Raw genomic sequence first — 6,000 nt, 5'->3', positions numbered from 1 at the left:
TGAATGCCTGAGGCCATAGTTGGGCCTGAGGCTGAATAGAGGGGCTTAGCCACAGAGTTAGGAGTGAGCCCTGACTCTGGTAAGTCCTCCACTGCAAGGAAGATGAGTGTAGGTGGGAAAAAAGACCAGATGGGTGAGTACAATAACCTGCTGCTCCAGTGTGAGTCTCTGTGAGACCCAAGAGCACCAGTCGTGGTGTGAGGGAACCTCATGTATGTGTGTCATCTGCGAGGCTTGGGATGCAGTACTAGGGTGGTTGGAGCTGCATACATAGGTCTAGGAGAACAAGACTGCCAAAGGGCAGCCTCCCACTTAATTAAAACACCAGTGATTGAGCCACAAGGCACAGCAGACGAGAGGCGGGTGGTTAGCCCAGAAACAGGTGGGTGGGCCAACTCCTAATTGGCCCCAGGAAGGCCCTCTTTTACATAGCCACTCCCCCTGCTCCCCACCAGGCCATTCCTACTGCAGCCACCTTCCATGCCAGGCTTCCCTGCATCTATGCCACCATCACCACCACCTTCAGGCTGCCCAGTGGGGCAGCAGTGGCAGGGCAGAGCAGATGCAGGGCAGCTCAGAATGGCACAGGCATCAGGCAGCTGCAGCAGGAACAGCCTGGTGGTGGTGAGAGGAAGGTGCTGCTTTTTCCCTGTGCTGAGCAACAGCTTCTGTCCCATACCACCCCTGCTGAGTCTGGGCAGGTGAGCCCAGAGCAGGCATGGGGCACACAGGGTTGAGGCTGTGCAGTGCAGGTCTCCATCAGTACTGCAGGGCTGGGGCTAGCAGTAGCAGCAGCCGGAAGGAGCCACCACTACCTGGGCTGCCTAATAAACGTAGTCCTGCTGTGGAGCCACCCCAGCCCCGCTGCGTGCCCAGGGGGCAGCAGGATGCACCATGGCTGGACTGTGCATTGGCCAGGAGGGACCAAAGGAACTGCCACAGGCCAGATTCGGCTCTCAGGCTGTATTTTGCCTACCCCTGCCTCAGCTTAGTGGGGTTTTTGCAAGATCCCACATTCAACAAGACTCTCATTCAGTCTGTTCTCTTCCCACTCAGCAACTGTTTCTGCCAGGAAGCCTCCTTCACCGAATAAGTCCGCATGCTTCCTTTGTCCCACTATAAGGGTGTGCTCGCTAAGGCCCCAAATAAAACCCTTGCTGCCCCTGCTCTTCTAATGGGACCTAGAAGAAAAAAGGGGTGGGGAGAGAGATAAAAAGATCCTCTCTCTAATTCAGCTCTAGAAGTAAAAGTATGGGAATCTACCCATGTGGATTTCTCTGGAACACTGCATTTTTTCCTGCTACTTAAAAAAAAAAAAAAAAAAGCAGAAATCTTGGGCTACAAATCCTCACAAAGAAAAACAGTAAGTTTATAAAGGAGGAAAAACTGTTAGAACCTCTTTTCCTTCTAGTGTTTTAGATCCTGACAGAATGCAGTCAATTATTAGATGTGGAGGATTCAAAATAAAATACATGAACATTTAAACAAGCAACTCATTTAGAGCAAAAAGCCAGGATTCGTGCATGACAGAATCCAGAATAGATATTAGTCAGTACCTGCATCTGCTGAAAGTCTGGATCTTTCCCTAGATTCTGTCATTTCAGTTATGGTCATAGTCAAAAAAATTAAGGTGCTACATAGGACAATCAAGTTCATAAGCTTACCCAAAAAGTAATCTGTTTATGCACATATGTTCAGGACAGCTCTGGAAGGGGCTGCAGAAATTCAAGGAAACATGGACCTACCATATTTCTTTAAGACTCATGAGAAAGGACAATATTAGTACTCATTAGCTACGCATAATCTTAGGAATGATATTGCTTAAAGTGCTGCAACCCAGGCTCTTCTAGCTTTCTGGGTGGTTTACTAAATATGAAGATGTCTCTTTGAAAGGACCCTGACTGTTTGGAAAGTTGTTGAATTTATCTTCAAAAGCATAGGAAAACAAGACCTGTCATTTCCCCAAGCCAAACAACCCAGGCCTGCAAATCTTCCAGATCCTTCATCTCACCTGAAGGTTCCTCAGCAAGTATAGCTATTCTAACCCAAAATCCCATATTTGCTATTTAAAAAAAAAAAAAAAAAAAAAAAAGGACAGAAATCCAAGCCCTTCTTATCAGTACAACTACTCACAGTGGAAAGCATCTGCAAGATCTCACCCTGGTCAAGAAGGCACCTGCTGTAATTGATAGATGAGACGATTACTATGAGAAACACCACCTGAAGGAGCTAAATGCTAAAGACACCCTGCAATCAAATGCCAACTAAACCACAGAATATCAATCTTACTTGCTAATTGTTTGCTGTGCTTTGGATTCAACAAAGCTCAAGGTTAGCATGAAAGTAGTTTGTTTTTACTCAGAGGTAAGGAGGAAAGATAAAGGCAACTTAGGGACTGAATCTGCAAGCCCTTTCAAAAGACTACTCCCATAGGTTGGATCAGGCCTTCATACTGTACTCTTTTGGCTACAGAAGCCTGTAAGAGGATGGGAGTCATGGTGTGAAAATTGCTATCTGTGGGTGCTTGCCACCTGCCTGACAGAAGTCTGAATGAGAATTAACCCCTGCAGACTGTATAACTGGAACAGAGTCAGAGAATTCATTGGCAAGCAAGACATTTGTTTTTCTGTGCGACTTATTGTGCCTACTCTAGTAGGGAATGCTGTGGCAACCAGGATGTACGGAAAAGACGGTCAGATGTTGCCTAGTAATTTAAAAAAAAAAAAAAAGCTTTTTGCAGGAAATAGAGAAATGAGTCAAAAAGGGGATTAAGAGGAAGCATGACAGAACAGATCACACACAAACAGGGAGAGAAAGGTATTGATGTGAGGAGAAGGGGGAAAACCAAACAAGGGGGGCAATGACACAGGAAATCACTAGAGCCGCAAAAGGAGAAATAACTAAGAATATATTTGTCCAGTTAGTACAAGCAGATGAGTCAACCTGTAGATAACAGAGCTTAAAATATGCAGCTATGCAAGTTGGGCCAAATCCCCAAGTGATAGGATCTGGCCAAATGTTTAGAAATACATCTGCAAAAGACAAGGAGAGAGGGGGACTAGGCATTCACAAGGCTATAGTCCTAACACTGAAATAGAACTATGCCTAAACCAGAACGCCAGGTCTGAATCCCACTAAAATCTGGGGAAATCTAGATCCAGTTTGAATGTCTAAGCTCCTTTCTCTGCAAAGGCCTTAACAGAACCCTACTGTTAAAAGTTTAACATCCAAAAGTTAAAAGTTTCAATTGGATCTACTTTTTGCAGCTGAACCTGGGCTGCCTATACATGCTTGGAGGTGGGGGTAGGGGGAGAGGGGCGTTTTAATAAAAGCAGTTCCTGGGCAGCCACTCTAATTATAATGCCTCACCACCACATGTATTAAGCCCTGTGCATTTTTAAATCACTGCAGGATGCTTTATCTAAACCTAGTTCAAACACATTTAGTTAAAGCACCCCACAACCATTTTAAAACATGCAGGGTCTTAATACACACGATACTGCAAAATTCTAATTAGAGCGCCAACAAGCACCTATTGTGTCTCCATGTCTGATGTCTTCCTTAATGAAGAAGGCCATGTGCTGTTTTGCCAGAGCACAGCAGTGATGGGCTAACTGTTGGCACTTTTCCTTGTATATACTCTGAAGTAGGTACATACTACACTTTTTAATGCTCATTAGGCAATATGAGCTTTCTGATACCCATAGTTATTTAAATGCAGCTGGTCTAGAAAAAATCTAAGACAACCAAGGGAGAGAAATCATTTCTTCAGGTCTCATTGAAAGTTTACTCCTCTTTCAGGTTAGATGATGACTGGCAGACCCAAGAGACGGTAAGGTCTTGAGCTAGCACTCGGATTGTATTTCATGAAGACTTCACATACTTAAATCTACATGAAGAAGTGGTTCCTTACAGGACTTTAACGATCTTAATGAGAATTACATTGAATCCAAACATGGAGCAATTTCACAATTAACAGTTGGAAATGTTTGTTCTCTTATATTTTGTAATCTCTTTACTTGGAATGCTTCTAGCTTCTTCTCATTTTCCTTAAATAATCATGGTTTGGAATAGCTGAAGACAGTTCAGAACAGATGGAATAATTCCTTGACAGGCAATACTGTACAGCAAATGTTTAAGCATTAATTATTAACTTGGCATTTTGTAATTTATTAAAATCATAATAAGTTAATTTAATGTGATTATGGAACTATGTGGTAATTCCAGATGTCTGCTTTAGCTTGGCATCAATTAATGTTCCTCTTGTACTCATTGTAAAACATTTCCATTTGAAATGAAGGTCTCTTGTGAAACTTCCCATCCAAAATCCAAAGAAAACCCCCATCTACAAAAAATCTAAAACTCAGAAATCCATTATACTCTTCCAGTTTCAACACAAAAGGGGCCAGTTCTGCTATGGATGTTTTGCCATTAACTTTGGTGGGAACTCACCCTTAAACTCTAGAAACAGGTTTCTATTCACTCAGATAGAGTTTTGAAAATCTGGACTCATTCACCATGCAAGGTCCCTATTCTCAAGTTTTATCTTGGTTGAAACAAGTTGGGGATTTCTGGTTTATGTCTTACTAAAACAGTCTCTTAAAACAGGCTATTACTTGAACACAAGTTCTTCAACTGCCCTGCAAGCAACACACAACAGTCAGTGAACAACAGTGAAACACTAGCACCCAAGCATGGGTTCCTTTGAAATACCTCTGGGTGCCAGATGTAGCCCAATTCAGATGGAGAGCCTGGTTTTACAGGCTGTTTTGGAAATCATCAAATGACCCTGCACCTGTTTCCTATGTGTATCATATAATATCACCATCAACAAACATCTATCTAGAGAAGTAGGACCAATCCAAAAAGCAGCATCCTGGCAGTTCTATATCCTGAACAGCTCTTCTCAGGCAAAGTATAACAGGACATCCTCACATTATCATCTTCACTTAATGCAAGTTTACCAAGGCGATGATTTGCTTCAAATTCCACTCTCCCTGGAAAGAGAAGTTCCAAACCTGGACCCAGATGAAAATCCCCCACCCCCTCCCCTCTCCCCACACCCCCCCAGCCTCACCCCATTACAGCACGATGAAATATAACCAGACACTAAAAACAACCCCATACATGATTTTTAAGTTATTTTGGGGTACAATTAAGCTAATATTCATGACAATTATCTTGATAGAAATGAATTATTGCAGGCCAATAAATATAGTTTGCATTCTGTAGATGAACAGGTAATTTGATCCATCTTACACAATTGGAATCCCCATCATTGCTGTATAGTAGGTGATCATTTTTCATGTTCCATAAGAGGCTATATCTAGAATTATACTTGCATTTTTCAGTGATGATGATTTTTGTACATGTAGCACAGATGTGTGTGCACTACTCAGATAGGTACACAATTCATGAATAGAAATGCCCATTTGGGGATGTAGCTTCAGGATCTGATTATGCAAATAAGTTCCAACAAAAGCTCCAAGAACAGAAGAAAGGCTTTGTTAAAAAAACTTTACATGACAGACTGGAACATGTTGACATTTTGTTGCACAGAAACCTTTACTGCCATGACGCACAAGCAGTAAGGAAATCAAAGAGTATACTTCTTAAGAGGTAGGCCAAACAGGCTTAGTATTAAACAGGATGACAAACACTCAGTCGTGATTTGGTGACAAGCTGGAAAATATAGTTCATCTACATTTGGGTGAGTGCCATGGTTCTTGGTTGACACTGCAGAGTTGCACCTATGACAAGGGCTGCAAGTGACCCTACTATAGCCTTCAGAGGCCTCCAGTACAGTTGATCGAGATGCTGTTAATGAATTTGTGACCTGGTAAGTATTCATAGGACTGCTCTTAAATTTATTCTGCTCCTTCCTATCAGGGAAGCCCCGGAGGTTGGCGATAGGCAAATGCTCGTTACCCTCTCAGAACCAAAAGGGATCCTGTGGGAACCCCCAAATCCCATCTGGTTACCCTTCTAGTTCAACATGTA

Source organism: Crocodylus porosus, unplaced genomic scaffold (assembly GCF_001723895.1).
Source record: "Crocodylus porosus isolate Cpor-Errol unplaced genomic scaffold, CroPor_comp1, whole genome shotgun sequence".
NCBI classification, from domain to species: Eukaryota; Metazoa; Chordata; order Crocodylia; family Crocodylidae; genus Crocodylus; species Crocodylus porosus.
The sequence above is the reverse complement of the archived record's forward strand: the minus strand, read 5'-3'. Positions refer to the sequence as shown.